Source organism: Erpetoichthys calabaricus, chromosome 4 (genome assembly GCF_900747795.2).
Source record: "Erpetoichthys calabaricus chromosome 4, fErpCal1.3, whole genome shotgun sequence".
In the NCBI taxonomy this organism is placed as follows: Eukaryota; Metazoa; Chordata; class Cladistia; order Polypteriformes; family Polypteridae; genus Erpetoichthys; species Erpetoichthys calabaricus.
The window spans coordinates 196,238,321-196,265,743 of NC_041397.2; the positions used below are offsets into that span (position 1 = coordinate 196,238,321).

Here is a 27,423-nt window from a genome sequence, read left to right on the forward strand (position 1 = left end):
GGGGTTGACGCTATGTTTTACTGCCTTCTCTTCTCCTTCTGCAGAATGGAAGATTGCTGATGTCACTTCCGTTGTTCGTCCTCCAGGACCTGCGGCTTCCTGCCACATGAAGAAAGTAATTGGGGAGCAGCCAATCTTTTCCCAATTCAATCTTGAACTTGTGTCTGAGAAGACATCTCCACAATTGTTGCATGACTTTTTCATTTTTCCAAACCTTCAGTTATTGGGGGTCACCAAAGTTGCCCCAACTCATTATCTTTGTCTGTCTCCTCTTTTACACTACTTAATCCAGCTCAGGGTGGTGGTGCCTAGAGTCCATCTGTCCACTACCTATGTGTCTGTTTTGTTATGTCCTTTGGTCTGATTTGCAGTTTTGGAAATATCCAAAATCAAGATAAAGCTAATTTGAAATGAATGATTACAGCATTAAGTAGTGTGATTGACCAAACCATCTGCACAACATATGTATACAAAACTTATCTTGAAAACCATTAAATCCTAAATGAGTCTGCCCATCCACTGCACTTTAAATTCTGTTTTAGAAGTTTGATTAGTAATATGATCCTGAAATGAATAACAAAAACAACATGATGAAGGAGATTAATTGTATCATAAGGATTAGGCTGTTTAATGATAAATAGCAATAAAGATTAGCTAATGAAGAACTGCAATGTATATTGTGTAGAAGTGAGCTATTTTCTTATCTCACACAATTCCTCCTTTTTCTTTAGTCTGATGTTTTTGTTATTCTATTGTAACACAAATGATCAACTGAATTATTCCTTTAGGCATAATAAAGTTCAACTTGACCTTGAAAATGTGAAAATTGTTAGCAAGGATATGTTCACATTATTTCTTATCCAGAAGAAAAATGGTTTCTGTATTACAAGTTTAACTTCTTCATCCTTACTTGAAATTTCTGAACCGTAAAGCAGTTGCTAGTTCATTTCTCTGACATATACAAATAATGAAAAGTAATTAACTTTTCATATTGTTTTAGAAAATAGCCACTTTTACATATTGACAATGATAACCATGAATCTACCTTTTCTTGTAGTTTGAATGTTTATTGGCTGTTTCTTATATGAGACAAATGGCAATGGCACACTGGCTTTGTTTGCTAAATGCATATAATTCACTACATTTATTAACTATTTCCCTCAGCGGGAATGTACTTACCACTTTTAGCAGGGTCACAAGGTAGGGATAAGAATAGGCATCGGTGGGATTTTGTGAAACAATGAGCAAAAATTACGCATGCAGCCTACAAATAATCACACAACTTACACATCACTGGTTGACGAAGGATTCTTTAATAACAACTGATCAGTTTTTCTTTGATTTATTTAATACATTGATATTGTGAAGTCAGAAACATTAATTTTAACAAAATATGCCCATGTACAAAGGTCTCAGGTCTGTATTTTTACCTTTTGCACCTTCAATGTCCTGATTTTCTGTTTCAAAACCTGGAAGAAAAAAAGAGTATTATTGACTTATTATTTTTGCAGTAGAATTTGAATGTTCTGTGTTGTGTGTTATCTACATTTAAAAGGTAGAAAAATAAAAACTGAATTTACATTTCCTCTTTCCACAAATGTGTAAATATATTGCATATACCCAATGACAAATGGAAAACTCCTTAAACCTAAAATCATAATGTCGTAAAACATCTGGAGCACTGTCAACGTAAGCATTTATTACTGAGATAATACCAGTAACTGGTGTAATTTAAGAAGAATATGTGGAACATGATTTAATACTCAATACTGTATCTTTATGCCAAATATTTTTTAAGTCATCATGAGCTGTAATTATTGCCAGATGGTAAATGTGAACGCCATATACATCTTGGAAGCATTGTTAGGTGCACAAAGTAACATGTTACATTCTTCATGTTACAACTGATTGAAAATGGCTTATTTTGTTTCAGCATGAAGCTGATGCCTTGCCCCTCTCATTTTCAGCATTTAAATACATACTCCGTAACAACAGTGCTTTCTAAGGTTCCAGGAATAACAATTAGATTTAAATGAATTTCACTTCAGTCAAAGTTTAATTACTTCTGATATGACAATCATTTCCTTTAATGCATTTAATACCTTCAAGAACAACAGAAGATGGTAAGGGTTTTCCTTTAAAGTCTGTATACTGCATTCAACCTACATTCTCAAACATCTAAAATCAAATATTTTAGACGACAATTATGTGATCTGGTTTTTACATGCACTTAAGAAATATTCATATTCTGGCCTGGTTTAGACAAACAAAAACAAAATATGTCTTTTAACGTGGATGTTTAAACCTGAGATTCAGACTCTTACTAAAACAACAGAAAAAATAGATATTGATGGAAAAGATGGGGTTAAAAGCTTTGCCAGTGGCAATGAAATTGAGGCCAGCTGTAGGTCATATTCAAGTTCCAGTCACTGGAAAATGAACCTGCAAGACAGAACCTAATTATCTGCTAAAGCTAAAGCCAGTCGCAGTTCAATAACTTGACAGAGCTGGCAGCCAGACATGGTGTTGTCATGACAACCTTTAAAAACCAACACTGCAGAGAAAGAGCTAAATAAGAAAGCTGTAACTCTCCAAGTGCCACAGCTTTGGAGCTTGGGAAACTGCCTATGATAAATATACACTAAAGGTGCCTTTTCTATAATTTGTGTAAATTTGGGGATTTTATAGAAAATGCACTTTGCACACAGCATTTTAATAGCAGATCTGTTTCTTTTTAGGGATTGAATTAGTATTATTAATTACTATCAGTGCCATACAAATACACCATTATGTACTAGAGCTTTGAATCCTTGTGATGTGCATAAGATTAAACTCTATTTGTTAAATGCATGTGACAATCAATGCCCTATTGTAAATTACAGTAATAAATGTTTAATCATTAATAGTGCTACCTGTAACATCCCTGTAAGCTAAAATCACTTCCACAATGGGCCTCCACCTGAATGATTAACTACTAGTTGAATATGTGTCTGTTGGTGGGACAGAAAGAATTTACTGAGCCTGAAGGGATGAAAGCTATGTGGTTTAAAGGTAGATCTCAATTAATGCATAACTGACAATGTCATAGACAACCAAAATGGTTGAACAACAGACTGAAGCAGAACAGAGAAACAAAATTCATGGCAAAAAAGGAAAAAACAATAAGTAGGGGTAAAAACAACAGGAAACAGATTTTGTACTATATGATCCTAAATTGATTCTTTAAACAAGACTGAATAGTCACAGGTGAATGCAATCACAGGCTGTACTTAAACCATCATAGCTAAAGTAATTTAGCCTGAACAGAACAGGGTCTGCATCCTCAGCCTGTGAACACATTCATATCTGTCTGTCTCTGTTCAGTTTTGGAGTATAAATGTTCCTTAAGGGAGCACAGGGTGCCATTGTACTGGTTCTGTAACGTAAAATAAAAACTCAAACACAGCACACAGAGTAGGGCAAAATAAATATAAGAATATGCATATTTTTTTGAAAATCAACTAGAAAGGGGAATCGAGCAACCACCAACAGTGATGTAACACACTGCAATCTCTGTACAACTTCAGCAATTGTGAAAATACTAAACGTCATGTGGAATTGAGTGGGGGATTCCCAAAGAACGCACTGTTACTATGTCAAACGACTTGCATGCACCAGTCCTATTGGTTACTCTTAGTTGACTCTAGTTGAGCCTCGATGCATTTAATTTAGTTTATTCTGCTTAGCCTAGTTATTCTGTCTACTGCATTTGTTTTCCATAAAGAAGTATCATTATTTTAGAAAGTTCTGATACTAGATAAGGTTTCAACATGAATATAACAACATAATAAAATAAAACTGTGGTAACAGGGTGCTTTTTATTCAAAATAATTAGACATATATATCAATTAAATAAATGAATAAAAGTTGTATATTAAACAAATACTAAACTAATCAACATTTCCCTAGATTATGTTTACCGTATTTCCAAATCTACAATGATTTGTAGTCTCAGACTCGAACTTGTAAATTCACTAGAAAATGGGAACACACATCCTTTGGGCAAGGCATATTTGCACTTGATTCACTCAATGCCTTGCATTGAATTGCCTTGTTCTTTTGACCAGTGTCGTGAATATGAATTCTACAGATGGCTGCAAAAGGGTGTGAGGCCTTCAAAATAAGACTCAGAAATAGGCCAGGAACTTCACTGGCCAGCCCAGAAGAGGCTCACTCAAAAGCAGAAAGACCCATACTGCTAACCAGACCCATACTGCTAACCACAGGATGTGTCCTACACAGAGCTAACAATGGGATGCTTGCTATAAAAGTTTCAAATATACAATAACCTCCTAGAACTCACCAAAAATGCCATACAAGGGGAAAACATTAAAAACTATGGCTTGTGAAGACAATACAAACTACAATCGTTTATAAATTGAGAGTTTATTTAACAATAATGGAAAAATAAGGATAAAATGCACAAAGCAGCAAAAAAAAAGGATTTATCTGAAAGGCAAACTGAGGCAATCCATAAATACAATCCAAGACCAGAATCCAAGAAATAGTAGCACAATAAAGTCAAGATACACTACTCACAGTAAACTCCAATACAACCTCAAAGATCCACTGCTGGGTTTCTGTTTCCAGCTAACTTAAGTCAGACTAAGGATCCAGCAGTAGTAATGTCTGAGTGGTCCAGCTAACAGAGCTTACTTGTTTTTTTTATCTTTCCCACTCTGAAGATAAAGAACTACAATACCTTCAGAAAAATATTTCTAGCCTTACAACTGTCAGGAATGGGCTAACACTCCTCTTCAAATCATTCTTTATGCATGCTATTGTTTCTGGCCTCTTGTATCCATGCATGATTTGCAATGCTCATTATGGGATAAAAGGAGGAAATATAAACTGGGGTAGCTGGGGAGGTGCTTTTGCCTGGGTGTTGCATGTTTTCACCTTACAAAGAGTCATTTGAAGATTCCTTTGTTTTGTAGTAAGAGCTCTGTTTAGGACTTGTGTTTTTCAGCTTTGGTTTTATTGGGTTTTTGAGTTTCTGTGAAATTCAAATTCATGTTTTGATTCTAGTTTATGACCACTGCCTTTGACTGAATTTGCCTTAGTTGCCCCTTTATTAGGTATATCACCTCCACAGAAATTCTACATTTTGATATGCCATATGTCATGAGACAGTTGTTTGTTGTATAAGAGAAGCAGACAAGTGTTTCTAGCATCAGATTATCTTCAATTGGAATAGGGTAAATTAAGAACCCTAGTAACGCTCAGCATTATATGAGAGTTGGTGCTAGGCATTCTGGTTCTAGCATCTCTCAAAAGGCAGTTAACACGAGCAAGGGTTTACTGAGTATGGTGCAGAAAAGCAAAAAAATGACAAGTGGTCCTATGGACAAAAACAGCTTGCAGAATAACAGAGTGAAAGGAGAATGTCAAGAATCATAAAAGCAAGTAGATAACAGCAAATCACATGCAAATTCAAAACTGATGTTTATAATGTCATCTCAAAGTACACCATTTATTGGACTTTATCTTGAATTGGCTACAACAGCATGGGTCATCATGTGAAGTGCCAATACATCTCTCTATTATAATAAAAAATCCTGGGACAAGATGAGACTCTTTAGCCTGGGACAAGATGTGACTTTTTCAGAGAGATACTTTCATGTCCCGTTAGACGAGACGCTGTGCAAAGAGATTTAACCATGCCTGGGGCCGGAAATAAACGACAAAGAGTAGAGGACAAAGTAGAATGTCGTAAAGAATTCAAAAACGTTGGCGCGATACACATGCAGAGCAGGTTAGAGATAATGGAAGTACAAAAATTCGAAAGTCTCAAAAAAATACTAGTAAAGATCGCATTAGCGCAAACAAACAGAAATTATTACTCTGTGAAATAACAGAACAGTGAAAAGAGATCGAATATATTGTTTGGATTTAAACTTTATGTCGGAAGACTTGTAGATCGTCTAATTCGTGTTGCAATCAGGGAAAAGTAGTGTTTCTTCCCAATGAAGAGGCATATCCACGAGAATTAAAAGATTTGTTGTTTGGTGAAAGTGAAATCCACATACGGTAGTGGCAGAGGCGTGAAGTGGCTGGCGCATAGCGTAGGCCAGGGGGGTTGGTGAGCGAAGCAAGCAGCAGGCAAAGCCCCCTAAGTCAGCAAAAAGAAACAAAATACAAAGTGCTTTTCCAATGGGCACAGATGGATCAAAACTAACTTGTTGTGAAGTGGAAAAAAGCTGCTTGGTTGGATGAATTCGGGTTTACCTCAGACGAACAAATTGATTAGAATTTGGTGCAAGCAACATGAGTCCATAGAGTCATCCTGTTTGATCTCAACTGTACAGCAAATGCTATTAGTGTGATGGTGTGGGGAATATTTTTATGGCACTGTTGAAGACCATCTAAAGGGTAAGGCTTATCTGAACATCTCTGCTGACCAACTTCATCCATTCATGGCCACAATTTATATAATTCAGATGGACACTTGCAACGTAGTAGGGCACAAGGCACCTATCATTAGTTGGAACATGACAGAGAGATTTGATTGCTACAGTGGTCTGCACAATCACTATATTTCAACCTTATTGAGCATTTTTAGAATGAGGCAGAGAGGACTATTTGCAGTAAGACAGTGCAGCCATTCAATTTGCAACTGTGAAACACAACAAAATTCCAAATGCTTTGACATTTCTGAACACCATATTCAGTATCATGAAATTTCCATGCCCAGAAACAGCTGGTCTCAAGAACAAAGGAGGTGTAACACACTACTAAATAAGTGTACTTAATAAACTCTAAACTCAGTGTATAGAAAAGTTTAAAATAAAATTAATTATTCATATAAGTCTATAAACCAAAAAGCAGGATTCAAAATACAGACATAGGTCATACAAGAAAAAGACAAAGATGTACGTGCAAACTGTCTCACACACAACAAACACAGTTGTATTACATTAACCTTAAATTATACTGTGTATATATAACAAATCTGTTCTTTGGTGCTGTCATCACCTGTATATGCTCACCTCACATACTTTAAATAAAGCAGAGATTTTTTTAAACACTAATATTCAGTTATTGCTTATTTTATAATGAAGATTTGGAAATGTAACTTTCTTCTTTACAAATTGTGAATTTTATAAGATTTCATAGTGACATCTGCAGAATATGTTTTGGTACAAAGCAAACACTCTCAAAAAGTCCCAAAACTCTGATATGAGACCTACTTTCAACACATGCCATCCATGTTAAAAATAAGTAACAAAAATATACCCTGTAAAGGCAGCGACAGTCTGCCTGACTCCAAGAAGAGTTGGCAAATAAGTTATTTGTGACCATCAAGTAAAATACACACATATCAAATACAACACACTTTCTGATTTTTCTTTTTCTTTGCTAGTATAAATTCATTTTCCCTACTGCTGCCCAAGTAAATACTGGATATGGTTGCATAGAAACAAAGCCAAAATAATTTATATTTATTGCTCTTTTAACATGAATAACATCGCCTGATGATTCTTTGATATGATGCTTATTACAGAAGGACCACAGCTATGACAATACTATATAATCATTAAATATAGTTTAAAATGAGGTTGCACTTTATATAAAAAAAACTAGAAAAATGTGTTGTTGCAGGTTAAAAGTAAAATACATGAATATTTATTTAAATAAAAGAAACAATACAATAAAGCAAAAATAAGGTATTTGAGGGCTCTTACCAGCCAAAGTATAAAGCAGTTAGTAAGTCTAAAACAATATGGCATGGAATTAATGTGCCTATAAGTATAAATAAATAATAAATATTACTTAGTAAAATGAATATTTGTTAAAAATTAAATTTTGTGAGATACAGTTTCTAAGTTATAGACAGTAGTAGCACATAGTAAAAGAGATTTTTTTTTTAATTAATGAAAATAAGTGTTACTTTCAACATAGTTTAGTTCTTCATCTGAAAAAATGTTGTATCGTTGCATAGTGTTCAAGAAGAATGTTTTAATTGATCAATATTATTGTTACTGAAGTTGTTGTCTAGACCATTCATACGCCTTACTTTAACTAATACACTTTTCAATATACTATGCTAACAGACATCTATGAATATGAGACATAGCTGAACGCTAATAATGTCTTCTTCTTCACTACTGGGGTAATTTGGAAATTCAACCAAAATACTGTAATTATGCTTTAACTATGTACTGCTGATTGATGGAAAGAGAGACAGGTTGGCAACATGCACTGATACAGCTTGCTGACTGATACTATCTATTAATTTGTTAAATACCACACAATGAATTTAAAGCTGCATTGCTTTAAAATTATATTGTCTATTATTTTTACCCAAAGGCTGGTAAGGCATGTTTAATCTTGCCTAACAACGTAGAAGGTGTAATCATTGAGAGAATGTGTTCTGGCATAATACTATTGCAATTACAACTTCCAATCATGGGAAATCTTTAACAATGCTACAACAATAAATGATTTTATATTTATTGTTTATTTGTTATGCACTTTCAGCCATACTACTAAGTAAGTATTTAAAATATTTAAATGGGTGAATCATTGGATGTGCAGGTTTATAGAACCTTGAATATGCCTGCTCACAAAAAAAATAAAAGGCACATACATTCAGACAAATACTTCAAGAGTAATGTTTTTTGAGAGTGACTTTGCTTAAACAATATTGATTTTCATTCAGATCAAGTCCTTTAACTCCTCTTGAAAATGTCAAGTTGTCACCCCTGGTCATTATTGCTTTGTGCGTTGTATAGCTGACAAAGTGATAATATTCAGGTGACTGTCTGGAATCTAGCTGCAGTGTCTGGAAAGCCAGACAGCTGCTGCCTCATTTTCTTTTTTTTCTTGCACAGAACAGTCTTATGAAGCATCTAGGCTTCTCCTTTATCTGTTTTGATAAGGAAAAAAAATCTAATTTTTATCTTCACAGTTTTTATAGCATGCATTTGGTATGAATGTTCCTTCTATATATTACATTATATAATATATTGTATATGCATAAAACATTTTTAACCACTTCACCATTTATTTTAACTTTTCAATTCTCATAAAAATATGCTTTTACAGAAAAAAAATCATACTAAGTTCATAACCTCAGCTATGTTCCTTGCCAAAAAAAGAACATTATTAATGGACAGACATTCATATATATGTAATTGCTCAATGTATGTGCAGTCCAAGCAACATTGGATATAAACATGGCAAAGGCAGATCTCCACATTCTTGGATGTGACCATGAGATCTGTTATACAGCATTCTCCTTTTTCCAGCCATGCCTAAAGAAGCATACAAAAATGACTTCTTGTCAACACAGAGAGCGACAGACATGCTCCAATGAACACTAGTGAAAGCAGCTGGCTCCTGCTGAGAGCTGCACCCCAGTATTGATATAAGCTTCTAGATACACCAAGTAATATTCTCTTAGAGTGTTCAAGTGTTGTCACTGCTTCCTATTCTAGAAAGGATGGTTAATTGGATATCCTATTTTGTATTATTCATGAAGATAAATACCTCTCTCTCTCTAAGATGTAGCATCATAAGCAAGTGAGATTAGACCCTAAAGGACGGGGAGTGTTCAAAACCATTACAGATGTAAATAACCTCTCTAAGAGCCCAGTGCAGCCCACTAGAAAGAAGTGGAAATATATTAAACTATTTCTGAATTGCACAGATGTATGGCCATCGCTTAATGCATAGTTACTTGACAACAAGGGTGCTGCTTAACAGATATTGAAAGTTACAGCTGGTCTGTAAAATGAGTTATAGAAATCAATACCTGCAATTATAGTTTATGTTTGTGGGTCAACTGTCTCCTAGACATTCTGTGTAAAAATGGCCTTTATATGATACTTGATGGCCATCAGGCAGGTTATGGCATCTCCACTCTTCAGTATGGTGGCAGTATAGTCATATAGTAGGAGTGTTTTTAAGCAGCAGGATTAGCAAAATAATATGGAAAATGTTGAACAATAATGCTTTTCAAGGTACTCAAAGCGCTTTACGCAGTGACTGGAAAGCCACTTCAACCACCACTAATGTGCAGCATCCACCTGGATGATGCAATGGCAGCCACTATGCACCAGTATGCTCACCACACATTAGCTGTTAGGTGGGGAAGGGGTCAGAGATAGTTAGCCAATCAGAAACTGGGGGTGATTAGGGGGTCTGAATGACCAGGCCAATTTAGCGTAATGGACAATTCAGCCAGGCCATTGGGATACACACTGCTCTTTATGAAGGATGCCCAGGGATCTTTAATAACCACAGGGAGTCCTTACCTCGCTTTGACATCTCATCTGGAGGATGGGGCCATTTTTACAGCACAGTGTCCTCATCACTGCACTGGGGCACTGGTATCCACATTCAGACCACAGGGTAGGTGTCCCCTGCTGGCCTCACCAATACATCTTCCAGCAGCATGCTTAGCTTCAGGTGGATGACCTGTTCTGAAGCACATGTGGCATGGCTGCTGGAAATACTAGGAATCATTTGTGAAAGCCCAGAACCTTTTGTTACAAAACAGAAATTAGCAAAAAAAAACAAACTTGTGATTCAACAGGTCAATAATCCAAATCACACTGAATGAGCAACCCTAAAGTGACTTAAATGAAGACAATAAAAGATCTTTATTAGCTCAGTTAGAGTCCTAGCTTTAATCCATTTAAATATTTACAGCAAGACCTTACATTTCTTGTCCACCCTCATTCCCCAACTAACTTGAGAGACAGCAATTTTCCGATAGTCGAAGTGGCACATATTATTTCATCAAGCAATTCAAAGTTAATATAGACTTTAAAATTAAAAACTGGATGCCACTGGATGTTCAATAATGAACTATTTTTTTTAGGAAGGGCTCAGTTAAAGAGAATATGGATTCACATAAAAAATTTCACAATCAAATCTATCAGAATCTTAGGTTATGAGAATTTTTAATGTGAAGAGAGATCAGAGCTAAATATTTTTAAACATGACTTACATTGATGAATTGTAAGTGAAGGCATTTATTTGTTTTTCTCACTAATTCCAATAAATGATTTAAGAATAACTGGTGCCTGTGAAAAAAGTAATCTATTAGCACAATTTTAAATGTCAATGTGATTGGTTCAGAATTATCAACAGTGCCTACAACAGAGCAATGCGTATGTATGAGGTTTTGGTTTTTCTAATACTTTGTGTCACTGTGTGATAAACAAGACTCAGTTCCTCTCAACCATATAATTAATTCACAATTCTACAAAATTCTACTCTGTTGTAAGCAAGCAAGCAAAAGATTTTAGAAAAACAACTTGAACCAGGACTGTACATCTGTAAAAAAAGAGAGCTGAACAGTTTGAATAAATCACAGATATACAAAATGTTGAGCTATTTTCACTAGAATTTTTAATAGAGGTGGAAATCTAATTAAAATATTTAATTTATAATATATCTTGGGCACGTTATTGTCTGGTAATTTCTAGGACTACTGACCTTTCAGATACAGATTACTTTCTATTTGACCAGTGCACTGGTTTAAATCAAAGATTCCTAAGTTCATATTTTGCTGCAGACCAAATGTTTAATTAACCAATCCTTACAGATAAAAGAACTTGTTATGAATGTTAGTGTTTTCGTTTTCCCAATGCAAGGTCATTCTTACATTGTACATTTTTTCCTTTGGAGGTGATCATCCAAATAATTTGTGGCTCAAAGCAGGTAATTCTTAGTCCTGCATTTTTTTTTTCTGTTCTCTCTTTTTTATATGGTATTAAAATAAATACTTCATTACATTTATAAATGGGACCAGGGTAGATGTTGAACTTATTGTTCCTTTAATATGTGCTTCTCATTCTTAACTGACAGCTGGTTAAGAACACAAGAAGCAATTAAAACTGAAAAAGTAGTCATTTAGGAGTAAAAGTGTCAATTAAGGTTTAAGAGCTTAACCAAAATGAAGCAGAAAAGTGTTGTTTGACCCATAACCGATTTATAAGCAAGAATTAGCTTCTAATTAAGCAACCCAGTTGAAAATTAAAACCTTACAGCCACAGTGGGCCACCAGAACAGAACTTAGGAACCTCTACTCTGAACAAAGTAAATCATTTTTGTGAAAAAACTGCTAACAATTTTATATGTGTTGTTCTCTTTACAGAAGTCTTGTACTAATACATTAAAGCTGCACATAAAACATCTTTATATTATTTAAGCACCTACATGACACTGTTAATGACTCTAAAGAGCAATGCAATATTCAGTAAGTAAGAAGAGTTATTGTGAATCACATTTATTCATTTTTCTGAATCGCATTTTCCAGTAAATTGTAGGGCATTGAAACTTGCTATTTAAATACAAAGCTTGGCTGGGTGCTAAATGCATTTCTAGATAAATCCTGCTACATTATTTCTTCTTTAGTTGTCAATGCAAATTCAGTTTTTTGGGCTTTTGTTAGGTGTGCTGCTGTTTAAACCATTACAATGCTTGATGGGGCACTGATTGTCCCCTGCATGGTCCATCCTTTAATATCATATCATAGATTTAAACACTGAGGGATATGTTCTGAGATTGTGGTTGTGGATACTGAAACATTGGAATTCAATGGTGCCATGGAGACAACGAGTTAACCATTTGATTGTGCCTATCTGGTGCTTTCAATGCTTACTAGTACCTGTCTAATATTTGGCATGGTGATGGTAAACAATGGGACAGGAATGCATTTGATTATGAAATATGAATCACAAAGGTAATGCCACCAACATTTAAGGAGCACAGAACATGGGATCCTAGTCAGTAGAATTCGTCATAAATCAAAGAATGGAACAAAAGCAGAACTGTTTATATGCAGCACACTGTTTATATGCACTATTTCTCCTACCTGCTACTAATCTTCCAAATTTATAATACCACTGTCTATGAATCACTATATTTTGCTTTTCAAAAATAAATTATAAAAATAAATTCTTTAAAATTCTGCAAGTTTTTCATAATACATATTTTAAAAAAGTGATTCTACATGAACTTTATTTAAAATGTCTGTCAAACATATCTTACTTAATTCTGTATTTACAAAATAAAGTGTTTATTTGATGCATTTAAAATAAGAGGTTTTATATTAATAAAATGTAATTTAAAAACTCTTGGCCCCTCAACAACACAGTGCTTGCAACAAAATAAGGAAAACCCACCTAGCAAATGTTATACAATGGTAACCTCTGAAAAATCTTTAGTACATAAAAATGTAAGAAGCATTGCTGGGAGCATAATAAAAAAAGAAAAAAAAAACTTTAGTGCTCATTGTAGCAATGAAAAACACATTTCACTTCCACTGTCAATTTACTTTTCCTGATTTGGGTGATGGTAGCAATATATCAATCTGGGCAGATCAGGACACTCTTCTACTCTCCTGCTTCTTCCTAGACAGTCTCAGGCCAGTTGAGACATATAGTCCTTCAGCAGGTCCAGGGTCTTCAATAGGACTTCTTCCAATGGTTTGTGCATGGTAAACTGCTAGGGAGGCGGAAGCAATCATTATTACATGCCCAAATCACCTGAACTGGTACCTCTAAATCTGGAAAGCAATGATACTACTTGATGTTCTTCCGTATTGTATTCCGTATGATGTTCCTAAACTATAACAGAGAATGTAACCAAAATTCTGGCACAGGAACCTACTTTTAGCCGCTTATGCTTGGGATCTCATTCTTTCAGTCATTTCCAAGATCTTATAAACATAGGTGTATATGAGGATGTAGACCGCCTGAAAATGCACATTTTTATTACTACATTGTAGTAGCTGGGAACCATTCCATGTCGTAGAAGACAATATGATGAGGCCAAGAGGACATCACCTTCACATAAACAGCAGAAACTCAAGATGCCATTGAGCACACTGTCCAAAGTTTGAGGGCACCTTTATATCCTCACCATTAAAATAATGAGACAGGGCATGGGGCAAAAAAAAACCCTTGGGCGAGTCCTATGTCCACAATGAAAAGACTGCAGCTGCTGATCTTCAAAAACACAGAAAAAATGGTACACAATAGCAGCCCCAGAAACATATAGTATTATAGTGCTTTCCACAAGGTATTGTGGGGTACACAGTCATAAGCTCTTACCAAATCCACAAAGCACATGTAGATATATTTGGTAAACTCTCATGACACCTTTATGCAGGGACAAAGGCTCTATCCACTGTTCCATAATCAAGATTGAATAATCATTGTTCCACCTGGTTCTGAAGTTAAACAATCTGACAGCGCCTCCATTTCAGTTTCTCATCAACAGCATTCCCAGTCCTACAGTTTCAAGTCACCTTCCACACAAAATTACAGAGGCATTTTTAATCAAAACAGCCTTACAATATTCAGTGTTTTCAGCATTTCTGGCTGCATCTCATCCACTGCTGCTGACTAGATACAACAGAGTTCACCCACCCCCTCAGACAGAATTCAGACAGCATGTGGGACAACTAGGGTGTAACCACCAGGTTTAAGAGCTCTTAAGATGCCCTTTCAACTTCAGCTATTTCTTCAGCTGAGGTCAATATTTTGCTACCCCTACTGAGAACAGCCTGGACCATCTTCTACGTACTGTTCCTGTTTTGTTATATTGTAAGCCAGAACCTTTCTATGGGCTCACCAAACTCATTTAATACACATATGTAATTCCATCTGTCACCTTTCTAGGCTGCTGGTACATCTCAGTCAGAGTTTGACAGCTTTCCTTACTGCCTACTAATGGTTCCTGAGGTTTCTGCCTAAGAAGCTTCAACATCATCAGCTATAGCTTTTTGCAATGGCTTCTACTACTGAGGGTTAAACAGAGACTATTCAGGCACCATATCCCTGGACCTCTCATGAAATGCAGAAAACTCTCCAGGAAGCAAAAGTTGAATTCCAACTGAACAGAGGCATCTGCTAGTCATTCCCAGCACACCCTGACTACCAGGTCTGTTCAGCCTATGCACTACCCATCATCAAATGCCAACCAGTTGACAGCTCAGCACTTATCTTTACCCATGTATATAGAACATACTGCTTCTGATAAATATTACAATAAAAAAGGCTTCTGTATTTTATTTTTTTCTTTAAATAGACACTATTTTCTGAATTAACCTTCAACCCACTCTGTTCAAGCCTTAAACCTCTTCTGGAAGCAAAGATTATAATATACCATAACTTACTGTAGAGATTTGCTCATCAACTTATTGTGACTTTGTAACAAAAATGGTGTCGCTATTTGTTGCATAATCAAAATTCACTTGTAATACCTCTGATACAGTATATCAGCAATGCAGCTGTGGAAAAACATAAGCACTACTAAATTTGAAAGATTAGACAGTGATATCTCTAAATATTCTGACTGAGACTTGTTACTTTGGTTGATAACCAAACAAGTAATTAAGTCTCTTTTTCCTTTTTTACGCTTACGCAAAGCTAGATATCACTATCTCAATGTCATGGAAAAGAAAGTTTGGCTGTCCTTTTAACTTGAAGATATATCCTTTTAACTGAACCTGAAACTGAAAATGTAAAATGATCAGAATACACGTGATGCAGTCCTGAATTTGGTTTATTTTAATGTAAGCATTTGACAACTTTAGATTTTCATTGAAAACATCATCATACTGGCTTCATATTGTTTTAATGAAAGTAATTACTAGTTTTATATGCAGTTATATGCAAAATGTTATGTATAATTTTATTAGGTATGCACACTTCTGTACTCTGCCAATTTACTGAAATTTGCAATTATGCAAAGTAGAAAAAAATACCTAATGTCTGATTCACATTACACAATTTCCTAAACTTCTGGTAACCACCAATGTTTTAAGACAGGTGAAAAAATCCTTAGAGTAGAACCAATTTACTGTGTGCTGATTAAGTACGAACAATTAAGTGACAAATCTGAATCAGTCTTTGAGTCACCATAGATGCCTCAGTGTTTTCAGGTGTGTCTGAAATTACTGGCACAAGATTTTTTAGTGTGAGAACACCTACAGCAGGCAGTGAGAACAGCAATGCCCAATAGCCAGTGACAGCAAGAGAGAAAACTAGGTGGATGAGGAAGAAATGTCTTCAAAATGATGACCACAGCATGTATGGACTTAAAAAGATCTAGTAGTAATTGGTAGAACTCTGACATGTTGCAGTCAATGTGTCTTCAAATGTCTTCATTTTCTCCTTCCTAATTTCCACTTGTTCTCTTGTCTCTGAACAAATGAGAGAAGAGACCAATTGTACTCCTCTTCCAGCTCCAGTCACGTGTTTTCATAAGACAATGGAGTTTTAGAATTAAAATACTGCTTTTCAGAAAAATATCTTGTAATTTGTGAATCTCATCAGTGCTTTGTTGTGTAGTGTGTACACCACTAAAATGAGAAGACAATTTACCACAAGAAAGAATGCCATACACAGTACTGTAAGTGCTTCATTGAGTTTGGGATGTTGTTAAGTTCTGTAACATGAACGTTACATAATGGAAAAAAGTACTGATAATCAAATTCCTGTGCTTTATACATCTAAGAAAAAAGGATCATCTACAGTGATGCTTTTACCTAGAGAAGTATGCTATTTGTAAAACAGAAGATATTACTTTAATGATGATTTATACTCACTACACATAATAACGTGATACAGTAATGTTAATGTAAGAACTAATCCTAACTGTGTGCAGACTGTGTGCAGAGGGTGCAGACCTATAAATACCTGGGAGTGCAGCTGGACGATAAATTGGACTGGACTGCCAATACTGATTCTCTGTGCAAGAAAGGACAGAGCCGCCTGTACTTCCTTAGAAGACTGGCATCCTTCAACATCTGCAGTAAGATGCTGCAGATGTTCTATCAGATGGTTGTGGCGAGTGTCCTCTTCTACGCAGTGGTGTGCTGGGGAGGCAGCATTAAGAAGAAGGATACCTCACGCCTGGACAAACTGGTGAGGAAGGCAGGCTCTATTGTTGGCATAGAGCTGGACGGTTTGACATCCGTAGCAGAGCAACGGGCACTCAGCAGGCTCCTATCAATTATGGAGAATCCACTACATCCATTAAACAGTGTCATCTCCAGACAGAGGAGCAGTTTCAGTGACAGACTGCTGTCACTGTCCTGCTCCACCGACAGACTGAGAAGATCATTCCTCCCCCAAACTATGCGACTCTTCAATTCCACCAGAGGGGGTAAACGTTGAACATTATTCAAGTTATTGTCTGTTTTTTACCTGCATTTTTTATTACTCTTTAATTTAATATTTTTTGCTGCTGGAGTATATGAATTTCCCCCTGGGATTAATAAAGTATCTATCTATCTATCTATCTATCTATCTATCTATCTATCTATCTATCTATCTATCTATCTATCTATCTATCTATCTATCTATCTATCTATAATGTTAAAATCCATTTAAGTATTTGCTTGAATGGAATAAAATGTTAGTTTCACTTAGTTACTTGGATAATGGTATAGTTTTTTATCTCTGTAAGCTAAAATGTAAAAGAACAGTCTGAGCAATATCTGTAATAACATAATGTTAATTAGTCAGTTAGAAACATAGTCTCTTTGCTAGAAAGATGGACTGTAGACAGGCTAATACTTGCAAAAAACTGTTATAGTGATAAAGATTTTTCAGACTATTCAAACATCACCTGTAAGAACTTTTCCTTTTTTTATGTGCATTTTCTCTTTATGTTTGCATTGAATTTCACTAAAAACTTAAAATGAAGGTACATGGACTGTGGAAATCTTTTTTTTTTTGGTATGCATCTCATTGAATACCCTGAAACAATCCATGAAACTGCAGAATTTTGGATATCCTGGATAAGTTCAGCTACAGTTAAAGATTCTTGTATCCCTAGGTCAGCACATTTCGTCACCTGGAAGGTTAACTAATTGTAATATAAAGTCATCTCTTTAACAAGATGCTTAAAGTCAATCTAATCCTTGAAGTGCACTATAACAATATTTAGTAATTAAGTTAATTCACACAAACAAAAGCAATCACATACAGTATATTGTGATAAAAATTCAAATGATCAAATAGGAAGATATATAATCAGTAAACTGTTAATATGAATAACTAAATTTTTGTACGGACATTATATCCCAAGCAATACCTTTGAACAAGTAGTCACTAAAACATAACAGAGTGCACAGTGGTTAGCTGTTTCAAATAAAAGAACTGTTCACATGCAGTATGGGTCAGTATGGGGTTGTTCATACCATATTCTACAAATAGTAGCCACACCAATTTAAAAGGAGAAATTCAATTGATTTTCATTTCATAAAACTTTCTTCACTGAATTCACAGTGAAGTGAAAAGCACTTAATGTAACTATGTAACACTTATATATTTAAATGACTAGTAAATGAGAAAAAATATAATAGAAATAATGTTAACATAAAATATGGCCTGTCAACTTTGGAGGAAAAGAAAACTCCAGTTAATAGTTTTCTTGGCAAAAATTGAACAGGGTCCACAGGCCTTTGAAATAAGCCAAGTCAGTGTTAGGATGTGCACTTGGCACCAGGACACCCTAGGCCTCAGTTCGATGATCGACTTTGTGGTCGTGTCATCGGACTTGCGGCCACATGTCTTAGACACTCGGGTGAAGAGAGGGGCGGAGCTATCAACTGATCACCACCTGGTGGTGAGTTGGCTTCGATGGTGGGGGAGGATGCCGGTCAGGCGTGGTATGCCCAAACGTGTTGTGAGGGTCTGCTGGGAACGTCTGGCAGAGCCCCCTGTCAGAAGTAGCTTCAACTCCCACCTCCGGCAGAACTTCGACCACATCCCGAGGGAGGTGGGGGACATTGAGTCCGAATGGGCCATGTTCCGTGCCTCTATTGTTGAGGCAGCTAACCGGAGCTGTGGCCGTAAGGTGGTCTGTGCCTGTCGTGGCGGCAATCCCCGAACCCGTTGGTGGACACCGGCGGTGAAGGATGCCGTCAAGCTGAAGAAGGAGTCCTACCGGTCCCTTTTGTCCTGTGGGACCCTGGAGGCAGCTGATAGGTACCGGCAGGCCAAGCGGAATGCAGCTTTGGTGGTTGCTGAGGCAAAAACTCGGGCGTGGGAGGAGTTTGGGGAGGCCATGGAGAACGACTTTCGGACGGCTTCGAGGAGATTCTGGTCCACCATCCGGCGTCTCAGGAGGGGGAAGCAGTGCAGTGTCAACACTGTATATGGTGGGGGATGGTGCGCTGCTGACCTCGACTCGGGACGTTGTGGGTCGGTGGGGGGAGTACTTCGAAGACCTCCTCAAGCCCAATAACATGCCTTCCAATGATGAAGCAGAGCCTGGGGACTCAGAGGTGGGCTCCCCCATCTCTGGGACTGAGGTCACCGAGGTGGTCAAAAAACTCCTTGGTGGCAGGGCCCCGGGGGGTGGATGAGATACGCCCGGAGTTCCTCAAGGCTCTGGATGTTGTAGGACTGTCTTGGTTGACACGCCTCTGCAACATCACATGGACATCAGGGACAGTGCCTCTGGATTGGCAGACCGGGGGTGGTGGTTCCCCTCTTTAAGAAGGGGGATCGGAGGGTGTGTTCCAACTACAGAGGGATCACACTCCTCAGCCTCCCTGGAAAAGTCTATTCAGGGGTCCTGGAGAGGAGGTTCCGTCGGATAGTCGAGCCTCGGATTCAGGAGGAACAGTGTGGTTTTCGTCCTGGTCGCGGAACAGTGGACCAGCTCTATACCCTTAGCAGGGTCCTTGAGGGTGCATGGGAGTTTGCCCAACCAGTCTACATGTGTTTTGTGGACTTGGAAAAGGCATTCGACCGTGTCCCTCGGGGAATCCTGTGGGGGATACTCCGAGAGTATGGGGTACCGGCCCCCTTGATAAGGGCTGTTCGGTCCCTGTACAATCGTTGCCAGAGCCTGGTCTGCATTGCCGGGAGTAAGTCGAACCCGTTTCCAGTGAGAGTTGGACTCCACCAGGGCTGCCCTTTGTCACCGATTCTGTTCATAACTTTTATGGACAGAATTTCTAGGCGCAGCCAGGGCGTTGAGGGGGTCCGGTTTGGTGGGCTCAGGATTGGGTCACTGCTTTTTGCAGATGATGTTGTCCAGTTTGCTTCATCAGGCCGTGATCTTCAGCTCTCTCTGGATCGGTTCGCAGCCGAGTGTGAAGTGGCTGGGATGAGAATCAGCACCTCCAAATCCGAGACCATGGTCCTCAGCTGGAAAAGGGTGGAGTGCCCTCTCAGGGTTGGTGGCGAGATCCTGCCCCAAGTGGAGGAGTTCAAGTATCTCGGGGTCTTGTTCACGAGTGAGGGAAGAATGGAGCGTGAGATCGACAGGCGGATCGGTGCGGCATCCGCAGTAATGCGGGCGTTGCATCGGTCTGTCGTGGTGAAAAAGGAGCTGAGCTGCAAGGCGAAGCTCTCAATTTACCAGTCGATCTATGTTCCTACCCTCACCTATGGTCATCGAGCTATGGGTAGTGACCGAAAGAACGAGATCGCGAATACAAGCGGCTGAAATGAGTTTCCTCCGCAGGGTGTCTGGGCTTTCCCTTAAAGATAGGGTGAGAAGCTCAGTCATCCGGGAGGGGCTCAGAGTAGAGCCGCTGCTCCTCCGCATCGAGAGGAGTCAGATGAGGTGGCTCGGGCATCTGATCAGGATGCCTCCTGGACGCCTCCCTGGTGAGGTGTTCCGGGCACGTCTAACCGGGAGGAGGCCCCGGGGAAGACCCAGGACACGTTGGAGGGACTATGTCTCTCGACTGGCCTGGGAACGCCTTGGGATTCTCCCGGAAGAGCTAGAAGAAGTGGCCGGGGAGAGGGAAGTCTGGGCATCTCTGCTCAAGCTGCTGCCCCCGCGGCCCGACCTCGGATAAGCGGGAGACAATGGATGGATGGATGGATGGAGTGTTAGGATGATCAAGGTAAAACCGGCTAAAAAACAGCTTGATGAAACAGAGCAGATACCAGAACATACATTTACTGATTGAGTGCAAAACACTTGACAAAGGAGGTGAGTTCTTATTTCTCGCCAGTGCAATTAGTTTATTCTATCTAAAATGTTCTTGTTCATCATGCCCCTTCTGTTCTTCACATTGAGTACAGGACCCAATCACAAGGAAAAAATGTAATTCCAATTTTACTGTCATTTTAGCATAATCTATATACAATTTCTTCCACATTTCATTCCCAGGCAATTAAAAGAGAATTCATTAGGCAGCATTTGGAACAATGCCTCTTTGAAGACTGTGTTAAAGCAAGCAAGTGAGACTTTATCCCAACAAGGGCAGCATGTTATGGATTATATATACTTATGCATGTGAGAACAACAGTCAAAAACTAGGATTTTATTACAGAAATTCTGTCAAGTGTACATCCTTCTTCCTGGATCAAATAACCAAAGACTTTTTTCAAAATGACAGAAACTCTATTTTAAATAGTTTTAAAACAGACCAACCCTGCAAAAAGATTAGTTTTCTTTGAAATGGAAATGGTTCTTGTATGTTTTGAAAGTTGAAAGAACTAAGTTCAGGGTTCAAGTGACAACATCTTAGTCCATGCTGGCCCTTCTTATAGAAAGCATACATCATTTAAAATGAACACACATTTAATGTACAATGTACTATTGCACAAATCATAATATTTCATACAAGCTAAAATTTACATGTTTTGTAGGACAGCTCTGGAACCATGGAGTAGCCGTGCTAACTAACCAAAATGCCACCATGCGCTTAATATTGCATAAGCAATTAGTCCTGCTGAAGTTTACAGAGAGTTTGTATAGATTTTTTTCGATTAGGAATATACGATTTTTGCATTTTTTTAACAAATCACAGTCATATCATTTCTTTTTTGTGATTACAAAACTAAAATTAAATGACTATTATCTTTTTATCTTGCCCACAAAAAAAAAATTAAGTAAGTTATACAGCAACATTTAACTGAAGTAAGTGAATTAATATTGTTATTTGGCAATTGTTTAGTTGAATTTTAAGAAATAGTATGATTGAAATCATTGCATTTTACTAACATGCTGAAATTTGCATAGTGAAAAATACAATTTTACACCACAACAAAGGGAAAAAGTGTAAGAAAGCTAACAGTGGTGGACCATCTATTAACTGAGTATTGAAAAGTAGCTTCATGTACCTTTTATAAACAAGATGCAAATTATATAAAAATGCAATGTCTACTATGTATCGGTTTAAATGTATTTCTATAACCAGACTTGTTTTTGAAGAATACATTCAATTTGTAAATGCCTATTGTGTTTTTTGCCATATGAATGAAATTTTGAACTATTGCATTGATTCTGGTACACTTAGATCCTAATATGTAACTCCCTCTATTTTTCTACCTATGACTTTAAATAGAAATATTATGCTCTCCATTAATTTTCCTTTTTTCATTACATTCCCCAGTAATTTTTGTGACCTCTAATTTACCATGTAGAATTTTTCATTTAAAATATTCTCCAATTGTTTACACTTTCTTTAGTACAGATTTCTTGCAACGTTTCTGATTTGCTGGTTGTTGCATAATTTGCCTTTTACTCAGTTATCCTTAAGCAAGCACTGAAATATTTCAGGAGAGCTATCTAAGACCAAATTATGCATAAGCATTTTTTTACAGACAGAACCATTAGATACATCAAAGTAGCCATTAAACAACACTTTGGGGGCATTCAGATCTTGACTTGTGACATGTGCAGACACCAGGTAAATAGCAATTGAAGAGCTATATTGCGTTTGTGGTCATCAAATTTTTTATGTTCTTATAATTACGTTTATGTGTTTGCATGTATTTTTACAAAAACAAACCTGCTAATTACATACCGTATTTTACTATAATGAATGTATTTTTGGGTGGTAGGTTTTGCTTTCAGTATTAGTACATTGATATTACTAAATCTGTTATTAAATATACTACTTCATGTGCATGGGTCTATATGTTTCTTAGATCTCTAATCAGTTGCATCTCTTAAAAGCAAGGATTTTTATGGCATGTGTGCTTTCATACCTTGCACTCTAATTGAAAAGAATTGCCAAATGCACTTTCTGTAATAATAAATAAAATTTCCTTATATAAACATATTGTGAATTTAAATAAATGACCAACCAGATTTTTTTTTTCCAGCTCAAGATTAAGGAAAGATTTTTTTTCCCAAATGCCATTCAGTGTAGTAACCAGCTATAAATGAGCTATTAGTCCAAAATTAGATTAACAGATATACAGAGCACTGCTTGGAAAAGCTGCTTGGAAAAGTAGCACATCATTAGTTTCTGGGAGGGAACCAAATTCCTAGAAAACATAATGAGATTTTGTACATTCTCAACATAAGACATCCAAACTGGCAACACTGGGGAGAAAATGGTTCCTTTTTGCCCAATATTACAACCCCAAAGTAACCACTACTGTAAGCATAGAAATTGGTTTACAAAAAAAAATGCATTTTGATAGTTCATACACAGCTTATAGGGATGCTCCAATTGATTGGCTGTCAGTATAACTTGGCCAGTTTTCACTAAAAAAAGGCTTGATGAGTGATCGGTAAAAAGGCCAATCACAAATCTTTTCAGCCCTTGCTTTTCTAAGCTTTACAATTTAGTGGCAGTGCTCCTTTACACAAGGTATTATGGCAGTTGAGCCAGCAGTTGTTTTTTTTCTTTTTCAGCAAACTTCCTGCAGTGTAAACAAAGAGCAGCAAGTGGAGGCTTATTTTATCTGTGAAAGAGTGGGAATTGGAACATTTTTCTTAACATTAAAGAAACTGGAGTAATAAACTGAAAAAAAGGAATCAGAGAAGTCTTTGTGCAATTAGACAAACAACAAGAAAAGCTACTTTATGGAATTCAGACCTTTATTTTGTCCTTCAGATTAAAACAGACACCACTTAAATTTGGACAGCAAGCTTGTTTAAAATGCAGATTACTTAATTAATTGGAAAAAGAAAAGATTAAGACAAATTTGAAACTGCTACTTAGTAAACAATAGGTTTTTTAAAGATTTGTACCGTGTTTATTATTTAAGTTTTTATAACAAAACAAGTACTACATAATTAAAATGTATTCTGTATTTTATAAGTGCACCTTAAGAATTAAAAAGGGAGAAAAAATGAAACTGTTGTATCATCCTTGAACCTTTTGTTAAAGTGTTTATTTGATCTTTGCACTTCAGGCTTTACACATTATATAGTTTATGTCTACATTTTGTCATTTATTACTAAAATATGAAAGACGTTTCTGTTTTAACGATGTGTTTACACAGATTATCGTAGAAACGGAACACACATGAAATCCAGGTGTTCCAAATAACGATCTATTTCCATTCTAAAACTCCAGCACTTCACTCCCAGATAATGAAGGCATGAGCTGGGAGAACTTTGTGGCAGTTCTGCGGCAGTGGGGGGATGGAATAGTAGGCTGCTTGCTGCTTGTCTTGATCAGCACATTTACAAGACAAAAGACGCTAACTGAGAAATGTGATGGGATTTAAGGTGTGCCGGATTTACACACTTTTTCGTAGGCTTTGGTAATTCTAGTGTTAAACTTTAGGCTTTTCAATTAATTTGGCTGTTTTAAACATTCAAGATGATCCAGCAACATCTAAGGATTAGAGCCTGTGAACATGAGAACTCAAAAATGAATCACTTAAATTTGGCAAAACCATTAGCACTGTAAAATACTAGAAGTCTATTGATTTTGAGAAAAAGCACTCCAACAGACTTTGCTTCATAGAGGTCAATACATATACTGCATTTATTGGGGGGCGGGTCATGTTTAATGCTTTTAGCATCATTCTAACTGTATTAAATGCATGGATCAAAAAATGTCTTTGATTTCTTTCCTTATAACAAAAAAATCATGCTTTTTAATATTTTACTTTTTAAGGAAAGTCTTGTGCTGGACACATTAAGTTTTATATGCAGTTCAACTCCTCTGGAGGCTGCTAGTGTACCTCGGGAACAAGGCACACGTACTCCATAGTAAATACCTCCTCTCAACAAAGTGTATGTTTCTTAATACAGCAGGTACAAAACAAAGCTCATTATTTTCTAAGGCTTATTTCTTTGTAAATACAGACTGTACTGCTATCCCATATTAAATATAAATATATTCCGAAATACATTGGTATATTACTGAAGTTTATAGGAAAAGAGCAAAAGAAAAAATACATGAACAATTAAAACTGCCATTTCATTGTTTTGTTTAAAGAAAGATGCATATAGGGCTAATATTTGCAAGAGACAGTGACTGTTTGCTGATGACAAGGAGTCACAAGAGACAAACAGATTGCAGCTGTCCCTGCTGAACACAGAGCTCTGTGGCAGTGTGAGGCCTAGTGTAAGCTTGGGCTGTATGTAATAATGTTTCCAGCACTAACCAAAAATAATATAAATCAGGCATCCCTTTAGAAATGAGACTTTTTGATTGTGAGGACACTGGAAACATTAAGAAAATAAATTTCAAGTTGTGTAATTTTATTTTACCAAAAAATGTAATTTCCACAATAAACACTGTAATATAATCTTCTGACTATATCATAACCAATTTATAGACGTAAAATGAAAGAGAGTGTCTATACTGTATAAAATGTTGAGAGACAATTTTGTCTCTTGTCTAAGCAGCTGGTATGCTAGTGTTATTTTTTCCATGTTACATTTTGTAAAAGTTGTTAACAAAAGTGCATTGCTTGGTTATTTCATTGCATTTTGAATTCACTCAATAAATTTCACTGGTTTTCACATAATTCAAATTAAAACAGTCTTAATTACCTCAGTTGATTATGCAGCCCTTTATGCTCTACTGCCACACAATCTGATTGTTTCTCTGTGTGTTTTGTGTCAACAAAGATAACAGAGCAAACATTTAAAAATAAAGCTAAAAGCTATGTACAAAGTTGAAAGTTATAGTAAAGAAATACATTGATTTGGCACTGTACTATGTACAAATTCCACTATTAATTGCAAAAGGTGTATATCAAGGCTTAATAGAAAAGAATTTTTAACTGAATTCTGTTTGAAGAATCTTGGTAATGAAAAGAGGTTTATTGTAGACCACCCTGTGACTCCTTGGGGAATAACTAATCAGGCAGATTGAAAAATAAAATGAATTCATTCAGTGAGGTTCTTTTATGACTAGTCAGCCATCCTTGCTTTCAGAATACAAAGTGATCTGCATGAATTTCATTTGCGTAGGTTTGTCTTTTAAAGAAGCTGATTAAAATTATCAAGAATAAACTGAACACAACCAAAAAAGCTATCCCATATGTTCAGCTTTATGGTTTAAAAAAGTAATATAAAAATATTGTTGACTTATTAAGAAACAACAAAACCAAAACAACTCTTCAAAAATTTTTATTTTAATTATACGTTTGTATGCTTTGAGAAACATCCTGTGATGTTGTGCTTTTTACTCAAGATTAAAAACACACACACAAAGCCAATGAGGTTTTAGTACCATGCAGCTATCATTTCGGATGCATTAAATCACTGACTATCTGGTTATTTAGAAAGCTTCACATAAATGAGGACTCTCAAACTCATCATTATTTACCATGTGTATGTACTGTCAAACTATTTATGAATATGTAACATATTCTTTGCTATAGCTGGATTTATAAAATATTTTATGTATAAAGCTTTTATCATCTAACCTCTATGCCTGCACAAGTGCATTCATACTTAAATGTATACTGTATGTTGTTACAAATACATTGCTTACTGCATTTTCAATTGAAATGAATTATAACTGCTTGAAAATGCTCCCTCAGGAGTCTTAAGGAGCCTTCATTTTCACACATTAGGCTGCCTAACTTTAGCAGCAGACAGTCTTTAATATATGCGTCTGGAACAGCCATGTCTAGCAGCTAGGACTGCATCGAGTTGCTAATATCTCCTGCTTTGTATGCATGGAGTGTAACGGCTTTGCCTCTGCTGGTAGGCTCTGCGGCAGAATCCTGATCTGATTACCGTAGTTGGATATATGCATTGTTCAATGTGAGACATACAGAGGCATGAAGAAAATGAAAAGCCATAAAGCAAAAATACAATAAAATAATAATAGATGTGTTTTCATGGAGGTGACCTGAGATTCCTTTCTTCCTTTAGATTTTGGACTCATATTTGTGGGGTGGGAATACAGACAAACTAAGTACAATGGATTTGTCAGCTATGAGAAACAAGATAAATGGATTTTTTCTGCTACAGGTTAAACATTTTAAAGATGCATTAACTCTTTTTGTGAGCTAATTTACCATGATAATTTACTAAAATAGCTCTAAGAATGATTTAAGGTGAACAATACATTTTCTAATATCTAAATTGCTTTGCCAAATTATCAGATAATGTGAGAAATGCATTAAAAAAACTGTGAAATATTTTCTGAAGCTAAATTGACTACATTAAAATACATTTTCTTGTGACTTGATACTTTAAAAATTTTACTTCAGGACACTTCGGGATAACCATCTG

The 27,423-nt window shown here is 36.5% G+C and overlaps 1 long non-coding RNA gene across 7 annotated transcripts in view; it reads right to left on the reverse strand.

Annotated features, from left to right (window-relative positions):
* Window positions 1-1,294: 1,294 nt before the first annotated feature.
* Window positions 1,295-27,423, reverse strand: part of LOC114650484 (uncharacterized) — a 605,078-nt gene continuing 578,949 nt past the window's right edge. For all 7 annotated transcript variants that reach the window (XR_007934844.1, XR_007934843.1, XR_007934842.1 and 4 more), the window contains one exon: window positions 1,295-1,469. This is a non-coding gene — a long non-coding RNA (uncharacterized LOC114650484). The remainder of the gene's footprint in view (window positions 1,470-27,423) is intronic.